The 25,982-nt window shown below is 31.7% G+C and overlaps 2 protein-coding genes across 3 annotated transcripts in view; one reads left to right on the top strand and one right to left on the bottom strand.

The window, feature by feature from the left end:
* Positions 1-25,982, bottom strand: part of LOC143204438 (cytochrome b5) — a 101,874-nt gene that overhangs the window by 51,428 nt on the left and 24,464 nt on the right. The gene's annotated exons all lie outside the window — the stretch shown is intronic.
* Positions 1-25,982, top strand: part of Mip (Myoinhibiting peptide precursor) — a 68,222-nt gene that overhangs the window by 20,685 nt on the left and 21,555 nt on the right. The window contains exon 1 of one of the 2 annotated variants that reach the window (XM_076416955.1): positions 20,819-20,906. The exons of the other annotated variant lie outside the window; for it this stretch is intronic. The gene's annotated coding sequence lies outside the window, so the exon portion shown is untranslated. Of the gene's footprint in view, positions 1-20,818; positions 20,907-25,982 lie in introns of those variants that run through there. 2 annotated transcript variants of the gene reach the window in all.

Here is a 25,982-nt window from a genome sequence, read left to right as displayed (position 1 = left end):
AATTGAAGTTTAAGCTCGCGGAAGTGAGAAAATTCGCAGGAAAATTGGCAATTTTTTTAAATTCGCGCGAACTATGATGAAGGTTGATTTAGTTTTATTTCTACTTACATGCTGGATAGGACTTGGAACGACTAAAGAGAACTGGCAACAGGATATGGTTAGGATTATATCAGTTATTCCAATTTGAAAATAAATAAACTTTAATAAATTAAAAACATTGCAATCTATATTTAAATCAGAATTACAAGGGTTGGAAATTTGCGATTTCGTTGAAAATTGTTAACCAAATAAGACATTTAGAAATTTAAAATACTCTCTCACTTTCTCTTTCACTTTATCTCTAACTCTTGTCTGTCTATGTGTTTTTGATTAAGTCTACACTTTAAGTAAGTTTCACCAACTACTGTCTACTCAGCCAACAGTAAAAATGGATTCACATTTCATCTATTATTATATACACACTTTAATACACTCTTGATAATATAAATTACCTTTGTTTTGCTTTAACAGCGCCAAATAAGGCTTTTAGTCATCAGTGATACTTTTCCTCAGGACTAGTCTAAGTATATGGGGATCCACTTCGAAAATAACTTATATATACTTAAGAAGAATATATGATACCATAGAATCATCATAGCATCTGGTACATTTAAAGCATCAGCACTCACACTTTTCAGCTGTCAGCTAGCACAATTTTACTTTGGAGGTTTTACTTTGAAGGGTTGGAAATTTGCGATTTCGTTGAAAATTTTTAACCAAATAAGACATTTAGAAATTTAAAATACTCTCTCACTTTCTCTTTCACTTTATCTCTAACTCTTCTCTGTCTATGTGTTTTTGATTAAGTCTACACTTTAAATAAGTTTCACCAACTACTGTCTACTCAGCCAACAGTAAAAATGGATTCACATTTCATCCATTATTATATACACACTTTAATACACTTTTGATAATATAAATTACATTTGTTTTGCTTTAACAGCATCAAATAAGGCTTTTAATCATCAGTGATATTTTTCGTCAGGACTAGTCTAAGTATATGAGGATCCATTTCGAAAATAACTTATATATACTTAAGAAGAATATATGATACCATAGAATCATTATAGCATCTGGTACCTTTAAAGCATCAGCACTCACACTTTTCAGCTGTCAGCTAGCACAACTTTACTTTGGAGGTTTTACTTTGAAGGGTTGGAAATTTGCGATTTCGTTGAAAATTCTTAACCAAATAATACATTTAGAAATTTAAAATACTCTCTCACTTTCTCTTTCACTTTATCTCTAACTCTTCTCTGTCTATGTGTTTTTGATTAAGTCTACACTTTAAATAAGTTTCACCAACTACTGTCTACTCAGCCAACAGTAAAAATGGATTCACATTTCATCCATTATTATATACACACTTTAATACACTCTTGATAATATAAATTACATTTGTTTTGCTTTAACAGCATCAAATAAGGCTTTTAATCATCAGTGATATTTTTCGTCAGGACTAGTCTAAGTATATGAGGATCCATTTCGAAAATAACTTATATATACTTAAGAAGAATATATGATACCATAGAATCATTATAGCATCTGGTACCTTTAAAGCATCAGCACTCACACTTTTCAGCTGTCAGCTAGCACAACTTTACTTTGGAGGTTTTACTTTGAAGGGTTGGAAATTTGCGATTTCGTTGAAAATTCTTAACCAAATAATACATTTAGAAATTTAAAATACTCTCTCACTTTCTCTTTCACTTTATCTCTAACTCTTCTCTGTCTATGTGTTTTTGATTAAGTCTACACTTTAAATAAGTTTCACCAACTACTGTCTACTCAGCCAACAGTAAAAATGGATTCACATTTCATCCATTATTATATACACACTTTAATACACTCTTGATAATATAAATTACATTTGTTTTGCTTTAACAGCGTCAAATAAGGCTTTTGATCATCAATGATATTTTTCCTCAGGACTAGTCTAAGTATATGGGGATCCACTTCGAAAATAACTTATATATACTTAAGAAGAATATATGATACCATAGAATCATCATAGCATCTGGTATCTTTAAAGTATCAGCACTCACACTTTTCAGCTGTCAGCTAGCACAACTTTACTTTGGAGGTTTTACTTTGAAGGGTTATGTTTTGTCAATCTTATGTACATTTACTAGAAATATCGAAGAGTTCTTCTAATTATAATAAACTAATGCCTCTTGTTTTCTCCAATGAATATATTGCTTTTTAGTGGCTGAATTTTATATATTTTTTGGCGGGGGTCCTTTTTGAACATTTTACCCATATGCTCCGCCAGAAACAGTCCATCATCATTTGCCGCATCCATTCTACTATATCAAATCGAGTATGTATTCAATTTCGGAACGTTTTTCCGTCATTTTACCCGACTGACTACTAAAATCCACCGAAACACTGTACGAATATTTATCGACGCTCCGGGGGAAACCGTTTTTTTTCTTGTTGTTGTTGCTGTTGCTGTTGTCCTATCGGCCTGCAGGGGGCGCGAACTTATTTTTTATTCCCCGCGATACGATATATGTGCGGTATCCGCTCACCGACGCATATGTCATGGGGGGGATGCGGTTTCACAGCCGCCGGCTGAATTTCAAATTAACACGCCAGATTTTCGGATATCGGAACGCCGTAAAAGCGCCTTGATATCGTCGCCTACACTGTACCGGTACCATTCGAGTTTATTCTGCTCCAATTCGGTGTTTATAGGCAACCAGGTGATATAAACTAATCAAACCCCCGTAGAAAATGATGCTGCAAATATACACGAGTTCGGATTTTGGACAATAATTGTTGTTAACACATTTTTGCTTTGATACGTAAAACTGTAACGAACAATACAATCCAATAAATAAATAAATATATGTACGGGCGGCAATTATTAATTAAAAGTTATATTTTGGTAATTACGTCGCATTAATTGCTTTATATTAGGTGCATACAAAGGTACTTGTTAGGTCAAATTACGGGAAACATATTCATTTAATTGTCGAGTGGGCATATGGACTTTATATTATCGTTTTTATTTACGAAATATATCATCAAATTGGCTATTATTAATATTGCTTTTAATATATTCCGTATACATTGAAATTAGAATTTATTAGGATAATAATGTTGGGCCGTAAACAAACAACGTATTGCAATTTCATTCACTTTACTTGTCACATTGTTTTTATTAATCACTTCTTACATCCGTTATGTGATGTAAGTAGGTTTTTATTATTTCGTCGCAACGCAAACTAAACATGGACAGATTTCGAGCTATTAAGCTTTATTTTTAATTTCTAGCCCATTTGTAGATCTTGTTGATTGCTACTTGTACTATTTCTACAACTTTAGGAAAGATAACTGTGTCATCGGGAAATGTTCCAAGTACTGTTTGTTTTGTTGTTGTGATATCAGCAGTATAAAGCAGACAAAAAAAGCTTGTGAAAAGTTCAGGATAAGTTCAGGACACTACTTCTTTTCGATTGTCGATTGGTGATTTCGAAATCCAAACTGGAAATCTGGTATTTCTATAAATGATTTAATACATTTTAACAATAGTTCCTCAAATAATTTTAGCGTAAGATCCAAATTGTTTTGCCGATTTGTCAACTTTTTAAGCATAATTATTCGATTAATTTTAAAATATTCCGAAAAATGCTTCAGTCAAAAACAGGCATTGAATATATATGTCAGCATGATGTTTGCGTTTCGTGGTAGTTCTTCTTTCAATAGCCCAGCTGAAATATCATCAATTGCAGGAATCTTTTTAGAATAGAGGTTGTCAATTTCTGTGGCAACTTCCATTGAAAAAATCAGATTTACATCTACATCGGGCTGATAAACAGAATTTTTATCTATTATAGGTTCTATATCATTCTATTCATTCGGTTGGAATAACAAACGTAGTGAAATTTTCATCTGAAAAACAGCATTTTAATCGTTGCATTCAGCCCATTCACTTTTTACATGCTAAGGTACATGATACAAAAAGTACTATATAGATACATTAATTAGTATTAATTAGTTAGTCGGTATTAACATTAAGAAACGCATTAAGAAAAGTGCCAAATTATCTTGCCAATGCATTTGTATGGGGCCGAGATTTGAATTCTATTGCAGCCTGATATCTATAAGAAGTATTTGAAATACGATTTTAAAGACAAATTCTACATATTCCTTTCCGATATCGTATTGCAAATTAAGTCATTCGTTTAAGATGTGGCATGAGATTAGATAATGAGAAATAAATTCAGAAATTCAGATCACAACAGTCGGAATATATCTGTCGAATGAGAAGTGATGGACTTCCTCAAAAACTATGGTGAAACCAACCTTTTGCGTAGAACATACAGCGAATCGCTCTGAAAACGATCTGAAATATAGGAGGTTGACATTGTCCGAGGCCAGAATAGCTGCGATCGGTTGTCAACTGTGGCGAGATTTGGTGAAGAATATTCGAAATCCTGTAAAACCAACGTATTGGGTGAGAAATAGACCCTCTCCCCGCGGGCCGTCTATAACAATTAGTTTCAAATAATTGTAAAAACAAGTTGTGGGTTCCCTGACAACCACTAGTAACAATTAAATCATCTTCCCGATCTAATAAACCAATCTTAATATCAGCATAAACCATAATTCATTTAAATATAGACTAATCCAGTTAAAATAGTTTACATTATATTAATAATAGACACGGAATGATCACCGCAAGCTGGAGAATGGCTCTACGCTACGTACACGCCTCACATACCTAATAGGACATAGCTGAGGTTTAAAATCTTAATTCACTCGCCCGTTCGCATTTTGTGGCTGAATAAACGGGAATCTGTCTCCCCATCCACAAACGTTTAACAGCGCTCTTATTCTACGCCTGCAAGCATTCAATTACACGTATTACAACAGTGGAGGTGGTCGGAGGAACTTATCGAGCGATTAAAAAAGATGAAATAAAGATCTCAATGTTGATGGGTTCCATCAAATATTAAGATTAATTAAAAAAAATCTAATAAAAATTCTTGATGTTTTTAAAGCAATTTAAAATCAATTAAGATACTTGAAAGGGACTGATTTCGTAATAACTGAGCGATTTTTCCTTTTGCCGCTGGTCTGAGTGTTTTTTTCCCTGCGATTTTACGGTTGAGTTCTTACGATTATTTGTTTGTTCGATGATTTTTATTAATTCGCACGGAACATGTGAATTTTTACGTGTTTTGATTTTGTTTTTAATTAAATAAGTTTGTGTTTTCGATAGTATTATCGTTTAAAAAATAATTAAGGTATATTTTCATAGATTTCTTGAGGAATATTTTGAATCGATACAACTGCTAGGTCTATTTCAATGGTAATCAGATGTTGCTGTGTTTAGAAAATACGTTCCATGGGGCTGAACTTCTACATTGATTAATATTTTTAGGTCGAAAGATCATTCGATTACATTTCTCTATGTTTTTTTAAAATTTAAAATCACATGGTACATATATTACAACTAGTTATTATCAACATCTATCTAGTATTTTTTCTCCTATATTATTCTTAAAGTTCAGACCTAAGACATAAGCTTAATTAACATGTCATGGGTATATAGCCCGGCAGAATTTTCACACATAACCATATTGGTTCAAAGGGTTTTTGTCTCTTGAACCTTCGAGTAAGTCCACTTCTGTCGGTAGTAGTATTATTATTTAAAATACAATAAAGAAAACTAGCAGCAGACAATATGAAAACAAATGTATAAGCTGTGGATTATTAGTGAATTTTTCTAATTTTGTAGTATAGTATTTTATCATATACTGGAGAGCGAGACACATATGCACGCAAATCTTATATTGTTTACAATATAGTATTTTACAACTGTTCTCACAAATTCAATTGACATTTACAATATAAGAATGCTGCAAAACAGTTTGGATCATGTACTTATCTTTTGTAAGTTCTGCTTTTTCATGCGCTCTGATAATTATTCTTACTTGATAGTTATTAGCATTTGGCCTGTCAATATCCAAAATACTTTTTCAAACTTTCAATACTTAAATTCATATAGTGATACACATAAAATTAACCTAAAAAATACCCTTAGTCTCTAAACCACAATGCGTAGCTGAGAAATCTGTCAAGCTGGTTTAGAATAAATACGCATGAGCAGCGCTCACGCAAATCTACTTTTACTGTCGTCTCAGTTTTAGTACTTCGACATTTTTATGATCCCGCAAACTTTCTTGATGTTCTCTCCCAAACTTTTTAATTTCTTCACTAACCGTTGGTACTCTTAGATATTTGTAGGTATCCTCATTTCTAATATACCATGAAATGTTAACGATGCTACTATTAACTTGGTTTTTATTAAGTTTGGATCATATTGATATTAGATTTTTTAGCGCAACCCCATAATTGCAGCTTGTAGGTCCACAGTGGCATCAAGATTTAATTGTACAATAAGAGTTTATTGTTAAGTATTAATTCGTATTCTCGTCCAAGCAACCACAACATTTTATTGAGTCTTTCTACTTCTATAACGATTCTTTTGATCTTCCATAATGATTGAGATCGACCTACAAGTTTGTTGGTAATTTTTAACTATATTTAACTACCCACCAGATGTTTTCTTCACTAATAGGGCCATCAAATAATGAAAATTTAAGGATAACAATATAATTTTTGCAATATGATCCAAAATTATGATATATGAGCTATAAAGGTATACCGAAAAACAATTAAGCTTTATTTAGCTTCATACATTTATTTTTCGTAACGTTTTACATGAATGCATAGGTTCGTATTCAGGACTCGAGTCCTGCCGGTGACCGATAGACCTGATCCAGTCCTCCTGCAGCCAATTGAACGTCACGTGCCGGTAATTGGATTATAACCTCGCTTTTGTCTCGTCGCGGGACCCTCCTCCCCGCACACCGCTCCCCCGCCCCGGCCCATTTAAAAATAATTGAAATTCGTGGCGCTTAAACTGTGCCCATTTGCATCTTTATTGATATGTTAATGCTTTTGTTTTCTGGTTATGGATACGCGCACGCTGATTTCGGTTAATGGGCTCGACAGCGTGTGCGTGAAGCATTATGTTTTTGCATCGGTGCCTCCGTTCATTTTTATCATCATTGTTGTTTTCGTTTTCTTTTATATCGTGCCGCGTAATTTTATTAGTATTTTCCCCGGTGAACTGTATATATTTCATTAATTTATGTAATTCATTCTATTTCTTTTAAATAGTTTAAAGTCAACTAGAAACAAATGGATCAAACTCGAAATGCGTGAGATCTGCATATTCATTTTTGTATTTTGTGCTAACGAATATCATTAATTATACTTCTTCTTTGTCTGTTAAAGAATACATTGTTCAGATTTGTTGATTTTTTTATGTTATTTCTCGAGCTTTTCTTGGCCATTCCATCTAATAAACGAAACAGTAAATATTTCAATGACAGCTTACATATTAGCTTTAAATTTGATAGCTGTAATTCCACCAACATAGCTACTATACCTCGTCAAAGTTCGAATTGGAAAATGTATTTTCGAAACTACATAAAACTATAACGAGCACAATTGTAATTAAAGTCTGTCAAAAATTTGAAGAAACCCGAGGTAATTTCGCACGAATTCAATCCAACGGGGCACATAAATTATACAATTTAGGGCCAGCATTTAATTCGCAAACTTTGGTTCGAGTTTCGCTTCTTACCTACCGTTTAGGCGACTATTTCAGAGAGTAACACATTTGTTTTTCAACGTCGGACGCTTTCTTTTCTTTCTCCTTTTTTTAATTAATCCGTGAAAAGAGAGTTCAGTACCAGCATTTCCTGAAATATCCCGTTAGAAATCGATAACGTTTCATGTAATATGTTTTAATATTTTTCTTCTAATCTTTATAATCTTTAATCTTCTTTAATCTTCTAATCTTTAATTAATCGTTTTTTATTTTCTTCGTATCTTCTAATCTTGTTTGTATGTACCAATTATTGCAGAACATTTTCACATCCCAGAAAAAATAGTCTACATGCTGTGACACATATCTATAAATATCATGTAGTAGTTATAATACATCAGTGTATGATACCCTCTTTTCTATTTTTCCGTGTCCAATCCCAATTTAGTTTACAGTAGACGTTTATTATATCTATTATCACTAAACACCGGCAATACATCTCTATTTAAACCAGAATTAGATGTATGGTAGTCCGAAAATGAGCAAAGAATTAACATTTTATCCACTATTTTTTAGCGAGAATCCAATTTGTTACGAGTTAATCTCTCGGTTCGAAGCTAAATTCGAATTAAAACCCGAATGGGGCACGTATATACGGAGACGTGAGCGTTGACGCAACACTAGTTCGGGAATATTTTGTCCGATTGATTTTGCTCAGTTGAATAGGCCACCAGTATCGCCACAAAGGTACACGAAAAAGTATCTATTTGTTGTCGAAATTCGTATTTACGTAGAACATATACGACGTTTATAGTATCGTCGCCACTCAGTAAACTTTTGAAGCTTTTATTGGTCATAAAAACGAGCAATAGAACTTATATATTAAGTCGTGTTGAATGTCGAATGTTTGGAAATAATTAGTATTAATTTATTGGGAATATAACACCTCCTAACATAGCATTATAGCAAAAGCTCTTAAATATATTCATGTTTTCTTCCAAACAACAATAGACGAACACAAGTAATAAAAGTTTTCGAACATAATACTAATTCATTAAGTCTCGTCAGGATTCTCGTCATTACCAACCCTATCGTAAAACGTCAAATATGTCTTCGTCTATCTTCGAGAGCTTATCCATCCTTTTATCACAAAGAGCTAATATGTCCGTGCCATCGCGATCTACTTCCGATTAACTTCTTTGCCTCATCGGCAACGGGACGTCTAATAGGAAGCCGTCAGCATCGTTCACGTCATATTTGCCGATATATCGCACGCCTCTTTTGTTGGCTGCTGTTCTTTCGACGTATCCAGTCGAAAGTTTTAGGAACTTTGCCGTGAGAATACGAAATGTGATCGTGTGTCTCGCTCTATATTTAAAAGCATTAGCCGGAATGGTTTATAAGTGGGAATTTGCATTAGATATATAGAGAAATAGGGCACAAAAATTAGATGAAATAAGTTAAAAGTTTCTATTTTACAATATCTAAGAAATAACACAAAAAAAGCACCCTTTGACTAATGTATGTAAAATACTGTTACCGCGTAATTACATATATATATTAAAGAAAATTGTGTAATTTTATGTTTAGGAAAACTATAAATATATATTTTGTTAAACCATTTAACTATTTTTACGTAATATTTGTGACATGGACAATTATGACTAATATCGTGTTTTATCTAATGTTTGGTTAAGCCATATTATTGTAGGAAATCGTGTAGTTGTCGAGTGCTTCAGATAAAGGGGGTGCAGGTACCAGCGGTAAACAACGGGTGTAAGACGTTCGACCTGGTGGAAAATATTGTGGTAGCCATCAACCAGCAAACTCCAAAATAGTCCGTGCCCACCTGTTGCATCCGTGTGAAAAGGTCTAGCTGGAAAAGTGTTCCCCGCCCCCAATAATTTGAACGAATCGGGATGCAAGAAAGGGTTTCTCGAAACACCCTTTCCAGCCACTACCAAGTACGCAAGGGAGGATCATCCACAATAAAATACGCTGCATCCCCAGTGAACAAGATTTACCAAGAGGAAAGAGTGAGAACAAGAACAGTCAATTGCCAAGAATGGAAGTCGAGAATCGAGAAGAGATCCGAGAGTAAGAACCAGAACTGAAACAGTATAATTCTTATACGTCATACGTATAATCATCAATTGGGTCCAATAAGGGAATTGACATTAGACAGACGATTTAGTAAGCCATTTGCATTTAACTCATAATTCTATTCACCATCATGTATCGATTTAAATTATTTTATTTTATATTTATTAATTCATTTAAATAAACAAGCTCGTCTTTGTGTAAAAAAATATTGTATTTTATTTACAATATTGTTTTCTATCCTTAAGAACTGAACAAGTACAGAAAACCAAATTATATACTTCATTCTATATGTACTCATTTTATAAATGGGTTTCGAACTTAGCAACTAACTTCAAGATTTCAAACTGAAAAGGATTAAATGCTTGGATAGGAGGAAAAATGAACTCTCCTTGATTTTCCTGAAGATTCTAATTTCTTAGTGTGAAGTCTGAATTCTTACAGAACTCCTGGCTTACAGATGTAGCTGTGTTATTTACTGCAGTTGTTTATTCGAGTTTATTCACCGAATCACTAATATTTGTCTCAATAGAGGTATCGGTACAGTTATTAAATTGAAACTGCAAGAATCAGTAGACATCAAGTGTAATTTCTTTTTACCGATTGATAGAAAGTCTTAGTAAAACGACTACGATAAAATAAAATGACGTTATGGTATACTGAACATTTACTAACCTCGACAGTTTAGCGTTCATTTGTCTGGCTGTTAAAGCTTTTATTTCAGCATATATTTTCCCACTTTTTGACGTAAATTATCACCGGCCTAACCGGCTGTAAAGCAGAAAAGTCAACAGACTACATGGGCGACGAGTTACGAGGAAAATCAACGAGATTCAAAAAAAAACAACAACGGCACGCTGCGATGCCATTAGGCCAAGGGGGGAGGGCGCAGGGGGTGTTGTGCGGAACGAGAGGGGGCGTCGTCGGCAGGCTATTAAAGTGAATTATTAGAAAAACGCGTTAATTCGGAACGTAACAATATACGATGGCGATTAGTTCGCGCCCCGTATATCGTACGACGGCGGACTTGTTACGTCGGTCGTCAGCGCCATCTGGCGTCGAACGTTTCGCTCTAAAAAAGTGCTAAACGTCGCGGCGCATGTAGCTGACGACGATGAAATGTTACAAAGTACCACGCGGGACGGTTAGGAATGGCGAAATGTAATTTTGTGATAATGTTAATTGCGCTCGCGTGGCAATAGATTTGGAAAATTGGTCCTTTACGAGCATTTCCTTGTAACTTTGGTTCAAACAGCGATACATTGCCGAAAATATCAGAACATATATAAAATTATATACCTAATTATGTGGTAAAATGACTATTGTACAAATAATAATAGTTTAAGATATATTAATTCGACAGTTGATGGTATAAAAAACTCATTTATTCATGACTTATACTTCATGGTTTAAACAGAGACACACTGCTAAAAATGTCAGGTTAAATATTGTCATATACCTAATTATATTGTAAAACTACTCTTGTATGAATAATCATAGCTTGAGATATTCATTCAATAGTTCATTGTCTAAAAACACAATTCTTTATAACTTAAACTTCATGGTTTAAATAGATATACATTGCTGAAAATGTCAGGACATATATTACATCATATACCTAATTATGTGCTAAAATTACATTTGTACGAATAATATATATGATAAGATATTCATATATAAAACTCGTTTCTTCATTACTTAAACTACAGGGTTTAAACAGAAATACATTAATAAAAACACCAGCGCTTATTCAAAAGTTGATGCTTCATAATCTACTAATATTATTTCCGAATAAATAACAATACTCTTAAATATTTCAATAGAAAAATTGATAACCTAAAAGTTCTTATAATCTTGGTTTAAACGGAAATACATTTCTGAAATTGTCGTGGCAGTTTTAAATCCAATACCTAATTATCTGAAAAAGTTTACTCCAACTAAATAATAACAGTCTAAGACATTTAAATACAACAATTAATTATCTATAAGTGATTATTTTTACTTTTTCTCATAATTCAAATGTTTTAAACAAGAATACTTTATTGAATCGACTACACTCTATGTAAAATTTTATGCCTAATTATGTATTGATAGCATTTTTATGTATACTAGAATATCTTAAGAATTATAAACCAAATAATTTTTAGTCAGAGTTTTAGATGATTTAATTTTAACATTTCCTCTTAATTTTGGTTTAAATAAAAGATATATTTCTCAAATTATCTGACAGTCTTATTTTTTTACTTAATTATTAGGAAAAGCCTGCTTAAAAAGCTTTAAATAGGCTGAAATTGTTTAAAAGCTGTGAAGGTAATAATGCTTATTTAAAGGGTATCTAATTTTTTGATTTTGAACATTTGTCTTCTAGCTTTGGTTTAAACAGATATACATTGTCAAAAATATAAGTTTCTATGCAAAATTATTTACTCAATTACATGGTAAAATTACTTTTGTGAAAATTCTAATAGTTTAGATTAATTTTACATATTTTTTGACATTCGTTTATAACTCTGGTTTCATAATATCATAATAACCTGAGAAATGTACTAATAATTCTGTTTTCAGCAATCGATAATAAGTTGTCTCTAATATAACATGATTGGTATAATTAAAATGTACTCAATATCTATAATACACCTTTAATATACTCCTAAATATTTTATTTGTGCCTAAAACAGCGGCATGACCCGCACACAGCTCCCAGTTCGAATCAAATCGTTCCATTCGTGGAAACTGAAGCACGTAGACATTTCAATATGCCCCGTGGAAGTTAAAAGGCATATTTTGCATCATAACGGAATAGCTGAAGAAGCGACTAGACTGCGTCGCATATTTACGCGTTCCCTGTTGGATGTTTCATTTTAAATTTCGTTTGAAATAGCGAGCTGGAGTCCAAAAGAAACGGGCGTACAGTCGCTTTATTTTAGTGCAACTAGTTACGCAAAAAATGGAGAAAAAGTACACATTATGTAATAGGTCCCGAGTGAAATATTATCAATGCATCTATTAGTCGTTAATTCTGGTTGATTTGAAGAGATGTCGAGGTATTATGGTGATGCTGCTTGATAATGATTTTGATTATATGAATCAAAATTGGTGTACTAACCAGTAAGTGTGAGTAACAAAGTCAACGTTGTCCTTTTACTGACCAACATTCGACTACACAATGCAGGAAGTTATGATACACACTTCCTCTTGACACACAAATAAATGAACGATTTTAAGGCATAGTTTGATGTAATAGTCTAGTATCAATATTAGTTATAATTAATTATTAAATTATACAATAAAAAAATCTTTAAATCTTCATCAACGAGATCATTTGTCATTTTTAAGCGAAATCCGGAAAAACCGAAAATTTCGCCGAAAACTGAAATATAGTTTGACGGATCTTGAATAATTAACAGCGCGATGAACGCCCCAACTTTGCCAATTTAAAATGGACACGACACGGGATCGAAAGGTGGGTGGAGGGGACGAACGGGTTGAAAGAGAGGGACGAGAAGGTTGGGCCGAAAGAGGGACTTTCGACGAATCAATTAATATTGTATTCGGACGTACGGGTCTTTAATCGTTTTGCAAATTCCGCGAGCACGATGCACTGAATACGTACGCCAACAGGCCAATCGAGAATTTGTCGAGGCCTGCTAGGATAATCCCCGGAGAACAATGAGAATCATCGAGTTCTTGTATACATAAACTCAACGTTCGTATGTTAATTCGGCATAACGTTGAATTATGGAGACCATAATCTCCACTTTTCCCTCAATAATCTTAATTAGTACGACCGTTGATGTAAAATTGACTCTAAATTTAGATCGCATTTAGGAAATTTATGCAATTAATTCCGTCAATATCAAAGGGAAAGTGTCCAGAAGGGTTACCTTTTTAATTAATTCCATTAATTATCTATCACTCAGATAATATGTATTTATAATTAGGTTAGTGTGAATTGGTAATGAAACATGCCTTAATCTTTTTTATTGTAACTAGTTACAACTGTCATAAGTTGTTAAAATATTATTACAAAGAAATTGTTAGATCCAGAGGACTAAGAATATGAAGAATATAAAATGACGCACGATTATATGAACATTTTGCACAGCCTTTATCAAAATTGACTAGTATATTACATGGTGGTCAACAGTTTAAGTTACTTTATATCTACATAGGCTAATAATGGTTTAAGCCCAAATACATTGAGTATTACATAATCTTTATACAAGAAATTATACAATTAATTATATAATAAAAGTTTTTCAAAAGAAGTAATAATAGTTTCAGGTATATGGAAACATTATAATTCATTCTAAATTTTTCAGATATTTTTTTTACTCATAACTTGGGTTTAAACAGAAAATACATTATTGAATTTTATGCATCTCTGTGTAAAATTGTACGATTAATTACCAGTGGAAATTGTTTTTAAGTAAAGTAGTAGTTTAAACAGAGATGCATTATGTAATGTCAGTTTCTGCACAAAATTATTTTCTCAATTAAATGTTGCTGTCAAAGCTGTTTTTGTGCATTTGAAGTAAACTAGTAAACTAGTGAGTGACACAAAGGGTGTTTCATTAAAAACATTTTCCGTTTTCACTTTGGTTTAAACAGACATACATTATCTAGATATACGATTATTAAAATACGTGTTAAAACGGTTTTTATGTAAGTTGAAATGGTTTATATTATTTTTAAAAAGCATGTCATTAACAAAATGATTATTTTATAATTATGGTATAAATAGAGATACATTTTGGGAAATATTAGGACAAATATTGAACTATAAACACATTTATAGGATGAAATGAGCTATAATAATTTAAGAGATATAAATTTAAGAATAATGTTTCAAGTGACCAATAGAAGTGTTTAAAGATCTTTTTTAACTTCGTATATATGGTATCGTAGTCGAAGTTAATTCTTCGATGGAAGTTTCATTGAAGCAGTCAGTCCTTTCTGGAGAATATATAATTGGTTTTTATCTAATGAAAAACGTTTGATTTACCGAAAAAAATCTACCAAATCAGTCTGTAGTTCTTAGCACAGGAACAATCGTTTTAGGACGTTCTACCGGCTATTATCACACCATTTCCCGACAAATCAAACTGACGTATTGACACATTATGTTCTATGGACCAGGGCGAGTAATTTTGACATGACGCACACGCTCTGTTATCGAAAATACCATCAGATTTCGCGCAGTTGCCCGATTCCCAAGCGAGGGAGAGACAGTTTATGACCCGTGGGCCAGCTGCTGGCAATGCTGATGCCATTTTTCTCTGCCATTAAACTAGAATAGGCTGCAGCGAGCGTAGGCGGGAAACCTCATGGAGGAAAACTATTTAAATTATTAGAGGCGTGAGAGTTCAGAAAATTAACCGTCGAATACCGGGAATCTTTCCCCGTTAAATATTGCAAGCACCTTTCTAATACACTGTTCGGTTTTCGGAAAGCGCCGTGAGGAGAGGACGAAGTGTCCAAAATTAAAAAAATTAATGATATATGAAGAATGCCAAAGAGCGAAATGAACTTCGTTTGATTATCAGAACCGAGTTGGTGAAACTGCAGGTTTATAATTTGAAAATTATAGTATTTGGTAATTATATTATTGTTTCTGTCGTTTTCTTATAGATAGCTATAGCACTTACTAGGAGTAGAAAGTGGAAATAGATCATGTGCAAACAAAACCATTATGGTATAGCTACGGATGACTAAACAATAAATATATTAGAAGATAATTATTATTTTAGAACCAGAAGAGCCACAAAGTGATTTTGCAACAAAACAATATTCGATAAAATGTTTGAAAATCTATGAAAACCTTAAAAGATTAGAAGTCCTACCTTATCCGCCATAAACACCAGACACTGTGCTTTTTAACTAACATATATGCAATTTTCGGGAGGTTATTTCAAATGCTTTCAATAATACAATACTGTAATTATTGCCACATAACTCACGTAACAATAGATTTCAATTAGTATTCAATAGATCACAATTTCGAGTATAATTGGGACGTTCTTAATGGAAATTTCTGTAATATTGTCCATGTCTAGGAATGTGTGATGGAAAAAAACCAATTACAAATCACCATACTGAGTCTAGTACCGTTGTTGATTCATATGAGGCAGTGGTTTTTTTCTTATCGAATTTTTATATCAATCTAAGAAGTTACAATAATAATCTGAATATTCTTTGATTAGTTTCGATATAATTCTGGGGAAACACTCGAATGGCTGATTTTTGGACAGGAACCTGCTTGGTAGTAAAAGAGTTGGGTTCTCACCACTCCTGGGCCTCTTCATTCATTATAGTAATAGTGATTTTAGTGATAGTAAACCAATTAATTTTAACTGCTTTATAATTTTATCCACATCTGTATTTTTGTTATATATATATATATATATATATATATATATATATATATATATATATATATATATATATATATATATATATATATATATATATATATATATATAGATAGATAATAAATAAAATATAGTTATTTTTCTATTAATTTGTATAGTTTCAAAGTTATCCACGTTTTGAGTTTTTGTTGAATGTTGTTGGAACTGTATTAGCACCGATATCTCAAAAACAGTAAGTTAAGCAGGGAAACGGATCTTTTTATCGCTTTTCTTACCCTAAAATTGATAATATATGAAAGTTTTAGTTTATTTGGAGATGAACTTTTCCATATAGTTCTGATTTACATGAAGATAATTGGCTAAAAATACCAGTAATTATGTAAAATTTGATGACAAATTACACAAAGTCATTAGTTTCTTCCAGCTGATGTACTTTAAAAGTTACTCATGTATTGCGATTTTTTTCAGAAAGATTATTAAACGCTATTTTATCGATATCTCAGAAACGGTTAGTTAAATCTAAAAATTAATGATTTTATAATTTTTTTTGTCCTAAAACTGATGATATGTTTAAAAGTTTCAGCTTATTTTAATGACTTAAGAATATTTTGTTATTTTGTTTAAACAATAACAACTTATTGAAAATATCATTATTTGTATATAGTATAGGCTTAATATCATGATAAATCGTTCTCATATTGAAATACAGTAGATTCAGTAATATGGCTACCAAATAATTGAGTTGAAAGTTGCAGTTTGTCATCAGTATCATAGCCGATTGGTGTCTATTATTCATTGTGCCCTATAATTTGATTGAGAACTCAATTATTTGTATTCCTCCAAGTTACTGATTGTTTCAATTTTCTAGTTAACTTTGTATACTCTGATACTTTTTTTCCACTTACACAATCTTCGCTACAGTTCATTCGCTAGCAGATTCATCATGTGCTATTATAGCTATTGTTTTTCAGCTTCTGTGCATTTTATTTCTGAAATCCAATCAATTTTTACGAAAAAAATATGTTCCTCTTATTCTATAAATCTTATTCTCTATATGTTCCTCTTATTCTCAAAATGAAACAACTGTAATGGTTAGTCGGAAAGTACTCTCGAAGAAATTGGTTTACCAAATACATCAAACCCAATAATAATCCTAGATTGCGAAAATAAAGGTCTTCGATTAATTTACAATACTTATTGTTACATAACAATAAAGACATTCTGGATGGTTTCCAAAACAAATGGATTTACGAGGTTATCCAAGAGCTCGCTGATGCATGTTTTCCACAAATATTACTAATTAATTTTGAGGGATATTTTTTGACAAACTCAAAACCTTTACTGTAAAAAATGGGTATGTCCAAAAGTATTATATCTTCATGATAATATTTGACAATATTTAAATCCAAGTCCATATATTTTCTAGTATGCTTATATGAACAGAAAAATTGTATATCGCTAGGATTTTTTCTCTTTTTCGAAGGTTTCGGATTGTTAGAGCGTTCTTTACAACCATATCCATCGTCAGCATTTCTAAATCATCAAAACCTACATTCACAACTGTTCATCGATATAGTTGGTGGCTTTTACCAACTCGTTTTCTTAAAGTAAGTTGGAAAATTAATCCTGGACATCTATTTTTCTATTAAAAACCAGAAATTAACTTCCGTAAAATCCAAAAACGATCGGGAAAGATCCTTAGCTCGGACTCTGTGCATTATAACTCGGCCGACACTTCCAAACTCGAAGAGCCGAACTATTTCCTCTCGCCCGGGCCCACGACGAACTTTCTAATCTAAATAAATTAAAGTATTTCCAGTTTATGGATGATTTGAGAAGAGGTACGGGTACCGGCGACGACCTGGGGTTCGTCCGCTCCACGCCGACACGCAAGAAATCAGAAAAGCGCTCGGCAAGAATGCCGACGCGAAATTTTAATTAAATCCGAGCCGCTGCGGAACAAGCGGCCCCTAAATAGTCGAGAATGCGACGCGGCAGACGGATGTTTTAATGGGATTTAACCCGTTTACTTTATTCGAACGTAATTTACCGCTTGGGACCGGTTTCTTTTCGATCACCTGCGAGTTTCTCAACTTTTATCGTCGCTGATATCCGGAAGGTTTATTTATCAGAGTCTATTTATTATCGAGTCTCAAGTTGTCTGATTATTCTGACATTTTCGAGCAGTACATTAATTTCTCTTCGTTAGTCTCGGTAAAACTCGAGAAAGGCTGGACCGATTTGGCTAATCTTGATTTTGAAATATTTGTAGAGGTCCAGGGAAGGTTTATATAGCAAGAAAATGTGAAATAACTGCGAGTAAAATAGTATAAACAAGAATTTTGCTTTTCCATATATAGTGTAACTGTTACTGCCATCAGCAATCACATTATCACAAAGAATCGATGTTTCTGTTGCATATATTTTATACAAATGTAACTATTTCTTGACAGTAACATCAATAAAATAAACAATATTAACGGTAATTTCAAATCATGCTTTAATTGCGGTCAAATAAACATTGACTAAGGATAGAGTTAATATTGTAGTGACTCTTTATGGCAAAGCATACTTTTTAAATGTATTAGTATGTATTTGTTATTATTTAATCAAAACTTTAGTGCCCAAAAAACAGATATACCTAGCTTTTAGAAAAGAGGAACACTATGGGCTATATTATTTGAGACAAGATGGAATCAGAAACCTTCGTAACCCAAGCAGGACTAAGACAAGATGGAAGTTTAAACCGAACCTTGTTATTGACTAAATTTGATGAAAAAGTGTTCGGAGTGCTGACTTTTCATGTTGACTACTAAATCAGCAGTTAACTAAATCTAAAAACTGGTGATTTTATCATTTTTCTCACCCTAAAGCTGATAATATATGGACGTTTCAGCTCATTTTTGTAATTCAATTTTTTTGACGTTTTCCTTTGCATGTTTAATATTCGATTTTCGTCTATATCTTCGGTTTGAACGACAACCGATTACTGAAAATATCAGCATTTTATATGAAATTTAAAGCTTAATCACAAAGTAAAATGTCTATTTATTTAAATGTAATACTTCTGTTAAAAAAACTACTTTGTACTCAGAAGAAAATGAGATTATTGGATTTTTTCCCTATAGTTCTAGTTTAAACAAATACAATGTAAATTTATAGTACTACAAACATCGTTGTTTATGTAAAATTTCGTAACAAATTCAGTGGTATTATTATTTTTCTGCTGTCCGACGTACTTTAGAAGTTATTTGTATTTTTCGATTTTTATTGAAAGTTATTTAAACTTTATCACAACTAATATCTCAAAATCAGTTCATTAAATTCGAAAATGGATGATTTTATCATTTTTCCCACTCAAAGTTTCAGTTTACTTGGAGATCTAAAATATTTTGGCCTTTTTCCCATACTCAGGAAAAATCGCGATATTTGGCCATTTTTAAATATTTACTTACAACTTTGGTTTAAATGAAGATATATTATGGAAAATAGCCACCCTTATGTAAAATTTTACGACAAATTACCTGGTTTCAATGTTTTTCTTCTAAATGGTACAGTTTAAAAGTTATTCGTACTTTTGCGTTTTTTGCCGAAAAAGATTTAAATATTATTTTTATCGATGTCTCAGAAAGAGTGAACTGAACCTAAAAACTAATGGTTCTATTTTTTTTTTCACCCTAAAATTGATATTTGTTTCACATTATTTTTGTTTTTTGCCATCTATGTCTTTGGTTTAAATGATAACAGATTACTGAAAACATCAGTACTTACTAGTATTACACATATAATAATATAGCTAATTGTTTTCTTATTGAAAAGCAATATATTATGAAATATAACCACTGTATATGCTAGAATAAAGATATATCGATGAAAATACCGACACTTATGTAAAATTTTATGCGTAAATTGCAAGAATTCAAATAATTTAGATGATACGGATAGAAAAATTCAAAAAATTGACGTAACCTGGTGCAAATCGAACTTAAACATTAAATAAAAGCAAAAAACAATAAAAACACATCAAAACTATCCTAAGAGGCAAAAATAATGTACTGTTTCAAAAGAAAATTCAAACACAAAGCTGCATCATTAAAAGAAATGATTAAAAACCTTCACAGCAACGGCCAGGTTCGCGTGACTTCGTCTCATAAACAAGACAAAGTCACAGCGACAATGTTTCAATTTTACCATCCCTTTTACATCAAATTTTACCCAGTTATTTACCGTCAGTCTCACCGACGCGATGAATTTTATTAAAAACGCATAAAATTTAATCTATTCCTTCGTGGAAATTCTCCTCTTGCAAACAACGCTCACTCCTCATTGCCAACGTCAACTCTTTAACAGCGAGTCCCTTTTTTCTTCTTCATCAAAGGTTCGGCCTCAATAATACTTTAACGATAAGTTATATATTGATATTAATAAGGATATTGATCTTGCATGTACTTGAACAGCAAGTAAAGAATCATCCAGTGTTGCCGCATAATTAATTTTTTCCTAAGAAATTATATTTATTTTAAAATGTCCTACTAATAACGATATAATATTATATTGTTCGAATCTGACACCACTCAATTCCGTGTATAAACACTGTAGGATGGATGAAGTGTGTTTTTTTATTTATTTGGTAAGATAATCAACGAGTATCCCAGATAATTTAGTTTCCAATAACCGTTTATCTGATGATAGAGCATGTTCCACATGTTGACATTCTATTTATTTTAATGATCCGTGTGTTTTACCAGTATTAGTCTGTATCGCAGGTATTTATATATACGTTTGTTAATTGTTTTAATATGTATAGTATCGAAAATGGATCGTATCATTAATGTAAAGGGTGATTTTTAATGTAATTAGCATTAGGACAGTTGACTTGTTTTATAGTTTTATGGTTTTAATTTAATAAAAATAGAAAAAAGGTGCTTCATATATAATAAAACTACCCCCGAAGTTTGATTTCTCTATTAATAAGTCTTACATTGTAGTATATGTAGCTGCCTCAAAATAAAAAGTATATTAGAATTAGAAGTAATGTGGTGAAACCTAAAAAAACCTTCTAAAATTGATGTAGTGTGACATTTTCAATTCATTCTGAGATACAAATATTTTGTGCAATTTTTCCATATATATACTCAGGAAAAATCGCGATTTTTGGCCGTTTTCAGACTTTTTCGTATAACTTCCTTTTAAAAATATATTCATGGCTACAAATTGCACTCCTTATACAAAATTTGATGACAAATAATGTGGAGAAACCGTTTTAGTGATAAGTAACATAATTTTAAAGTTATTCGTATTTTGTGTTTTTGGTGAAAAATTCTTTAAACTCTGTTTTTGTCGATTTCTCGAAAACTATTGGTTAGAAGTCAAAACTGATGATTATATGGTTTTTAACGCCCTAAAATTGATGTAGTGTGACATTTTCAGTTCATTCTGAGATACGAATACTTTCTGCAATTTTTCCATATATATACTCAGGAAAAATCGCGATTTTTGGCCCAGACTTTTTCGTATAACTTCCTTTTAAAGATATATTCATGGCTGCAAATTGCATACCTCATACAAAATTTGATGACAAATAATGTGGTGAAACCGTTTTAGTGATAAGTAACATAAAACATGTTTTAAAGTTATTCGTATTTTGTGTTTTTGGTGAAAAATTCTTTAAACTCTGTTTTTGTCGATTTCTCGAAAATAATTGGTTAGGAGTCAAAAATGATGATTATATGGTTTTTAACGCCCTAAAATTGATGTAGTGTGACATTTTCAGTTCATTCTGAGATACAAATATTTTGTGCAATTTTTCCATACTCAGGAAAAATCGCGATTTTTGGCCGTTTTCAGACTTTTCCGTATAACTTCCTTTTAAAGATATATTCATGGCTGCAAATTGCATACCTCATACAAAATTTGATGACAAATAATGTGGTGAAACCGTTTTAGTGATAAGTAACATAGTTTTAAAGTTATTCGTATTTTGTGTTTTTGGTGAAAAATTCTTTAAACTCTGTTTTTGTCGATTTCTCGAAAATAATTGGTTAGGAGTCAAAAATGATGATTATATGGTTTTTAACGCCCTAAAATTGATGTAGTGTGACATTTTCAGTTCATTCTGAGATACAAATATTTTGTGCAATTTTTCCATATATATACTCAGGAAAAATCGCGATTTTTGGCCGTTTTCAGACTTTTCCGTATAACTTCCTTTTAAAGATATATTCATGGCTGCAAATTGCATACCTCATACAAAATTTGATGACAAATAATGTGGTGAAACCGTTTTAGTGATAAGTAACATAGTTTTAAAGTTATTCGTATTTTGTGTTTTTGGTGAAAAATTCTTTAAACTCTGTTTTTGTCGATTTCTCGAAAATAATTGGTTAGGAGTCAAAAATGATGATTATATGGTTTTTAACGCCCTAAAATTGATGTAGTGTGACATTTTCAGTTCATTCTGAGATACAAATATTTTGTGCAATTTTTCCATATATATACTCAGGAAAAATCGCGATTTTTGGCCGTTTTCAGACTTTTCCGTATAACTTCCTTTTAAAGATATATTCATGGCTGCAAATTGCATACCTCATACAAAATTTGATGACAAATAATGTGGTGAAACCGTTTTAGTGATAAGTAACATAGTTTTAAAGTTATTCGTATTTTGTGTTTTTGGTGAAAAATTCTTTAAACTCTGTTTTTGTCGATTTCTCGAAAATAATTGGTTAGGAGTCAAAAATGATGATTATATGGTTTTTAACGCCCTAAAATTGATGTAGTGTGACATTTTCAGTTCATTCTGAGAAACAAATATTTTCTGCAATTTTTCCACTCAGGAAAAATCGCGATTTTTGGCCGTTTTCAGACTTTTCCGTATAACTTCCTTTTAAAGATATATTCATGGCTGCAAATTGCATACCTCATACAAAATTTGATGACAAATAATGTGGTGAAACCGTTTTAGTGATAAGTAACATAGTTTTAAAGTTATTCGTATTTTGTGTTTTTGGTGAAAAATTCTTTAAACTCTGTTTTTGTCGATTTCTCGAAAATAATTGGTTAGGAGTCAAAAATGATGATTATATGGTTTTTAACGCCCTAAAATTGATGTAGTGTGACATTTTCAGTTCATTCTGAGATACAAATATTTTGTGCAATTTTTCCATATATATACTCAGGAAAAATCGCGATTTTTGGCCGTTTTCAGACTTTTCCGTATAACTTCCTTTTAAAGATATATTCATGGCTGCAAATTGCATACCTCATACAAAATTTGATGACAAATAATGTGGTGAAACCGTTTTAGTGATAAGTAACATAGTTTTAAAATTATTCGTATTTTGTGTTTTTGGTGAAAAATTCTTTAAACTCTGTTTTTGTCGATTTCTCGAAAATAATTGGTTAGGAGTCAAAAATGATGATTATATGGTTTTTAACGCCCTAAAATTGATGTAGTGTGACATTTTCAGTTCATTCTGAGATACAAATATTTTGTGCAATTTTTCCATATATATACTCAGGAAAAATCGCGATTTTTGGCCGTTTTCAGACTTTTCCGTATAACTTCCATTTAAAGATATATTCATGGCTGCAAATTGCATACCTCATACAAAATTTGATGACAAATGATGTGGTGAAACCGTTAAACCTCTGTTTTTGTCGATTTCTCGAAAACAATTGGTTAGAAGTCAAAACTGATGATTATATGGTTTTTAACGCCCTAAAATTGATGTAGTGTGACATTTTCAGTTCATTCTGAGATACAAATACTTTCTGAAATTTTTCCATATATATACTCAGGAAAAATCGCGATTTTTGGCCGTTTTCAGACTTTTTCGTATAACTTCCTTTTAAAGATATATTCATGGCTGCAAATTGCATACCTCATACAAAATTTGATGACAAATAATGTGGTGAAACCGTTTTAGTGATAAGTAACATAGTTTTAAAGTTATTCGTATTTTGTGTTTTTGGTGAAAAATTCTTTAAACTCTGTTTTTGTCGATTTCTCGAAAATAATTGGTTAGGAGTCAAAAATGATGATTATATGGTTTTTAACGCCCTAAAATTGATGTAGTGTGACATTTTCAGTTCATTCTGAGATACAAATATTTTGTGCAATTTTTCCATATATATACTCAGGAAAAATCGCGATTTTTGGCCGTTTTCAGACTTTTCCGTATAACTTCCTTTTAAAGATATATTCATGGCTGCAAATTGCATACCTCATACAAAATTTGATGACAAATAATGTGGTGAAACCGTTTTAGTGATAAGTAACATAGTTTTAAAGTTATTCGTATTTTGTGTTTTTGGTGAAAAATTCTTTAAACTCTGTTTTTGTCGATTTCTCGAAAATAATTGGTTAGGAGTCAAAAATGATGATTATATGTTTTTTAACGCCCTAAAATTGATGTAGTGTGACATTTTCAGTTCATTCTGAGAAACAAATATTTTCTGCAATTTTTCCATATATATACTCAGGAAAAATCGCGATTTTTGGCCGTTTTCAGACTTTTCCGTATAACTTCCTTTTAAAGATATATTCATGGCTGCAAATTGCATACCTCATACAAAATTTGATGACAAATAATGTGGTGAAACCGTTTTAGTGATAAGTAACATAGTTTTAAAGTTATTCGTATTTTGTGTTTTTGGTGAAAAATTCTTTAAACTCTGTTTTTGTCGATTTCTCGAAAATAATTGGTTAGGAGTCAAAAATGATGATTATATGGTTTTTAACGCCCTAAAATTGATGTAGTGTGACATTTTCAGTTCATTCTGAGAAACAAATATTTTCTGCAATTTTTCCATATATATATACTCAGGAAAAATCGCGATTTTTGGCCGTTTTCAGACTTTTCCGTATAACTTCCTTTTAAAGATATATTCATGGCTGCAAATTGCATACCTCATACAAAATTTGATGACAAATAATGTGGTGAAACCGTTTTAGTGATAAGTAACATAGTTTTAAAGTTATTCGTATTTTGTGTTTTTGGTGAAAAATTCTTTAAACTCTGTTTTTGTCGATTTCTCGAAAATAATTGGTTAGGAGTCAAAAATGATGATTATATGGTTTTTAACGCCCTAAAATTGATGTAGTGTGACATTTTCAGTTCATTCTGAGATACAAATATTTTGTGCAATTTTTCCATATATATACTCAGGAAAAATCGCGATTTTTGGCCGTTTTCAGACTTTTCCGTATAACTTCCTTTTAAAGATATATTCATGGCTGCAAATTGCATACCTCATACAAAATTTGATGACAAATAATGTGGTGAAACCGTTTTAGTGATAAGTAACATAGTTTTAAAGTTATTCGTATTTTGTGTTTTTGGTGAAAAATTCTTTAAACTCTGTTTTTGTCGATTTCTCGAAAATAATTGGTTAGGAGTCAAAAATGATGATTATATGGTTTTTAACGCCCTAAAATTGATGTAGTGTGACATTTTCAGTTCATTCTGAGATACAAATATTTTGTGCAATTTTTCCATATATATACTCAGGAAAAATCGCGATTTTTGGCCGTTTTCAGACTTTTCCGTATAACTTCCTTTTAAAGATATATTCATGGCTGCAAATTGCATACCTCATACAAAATTTGATGACAAATAATGTGGTGAAACCGTTTTAGTGATAAGTAACATAGTTTTAAAGTTATTCGTATTTTGTGTTTTTGGTGAAAAATTCTTTAAACTCTGTTTTTGTCGATTTCTCGAAAATAATTGGTTAGGAGTCAAAAATGATGATTATATGGTTTTTAACGCCCTAAAATTGATGTAGTGTGACATTTTCAGTTCATTCTGAGATACAAATATTTTGTGCAATTTTTCCAT

Source organism: Rhynchophorus ferrugineus, unplaced genomic scaffold (assembly GCF_030347505.1).
Source record: "Rhynchophorus ferrugineus isolate W39M unplaced genomic scaffold, kcgeb_rfMv2 rfM11, whole genome shotgun sequence".
NCBI lineage: Eukaryota > Metazoa > Arthropoda > Insecta > Coleoptera > Curculionidae > Rhynchophorus > Rhynchophorus ferrugineus.
The sequence above is the reverse complement of the archived record's forward strand: the minus strand, read 5'-3'. Positions and strand labels throughout refer to the sequence as shown.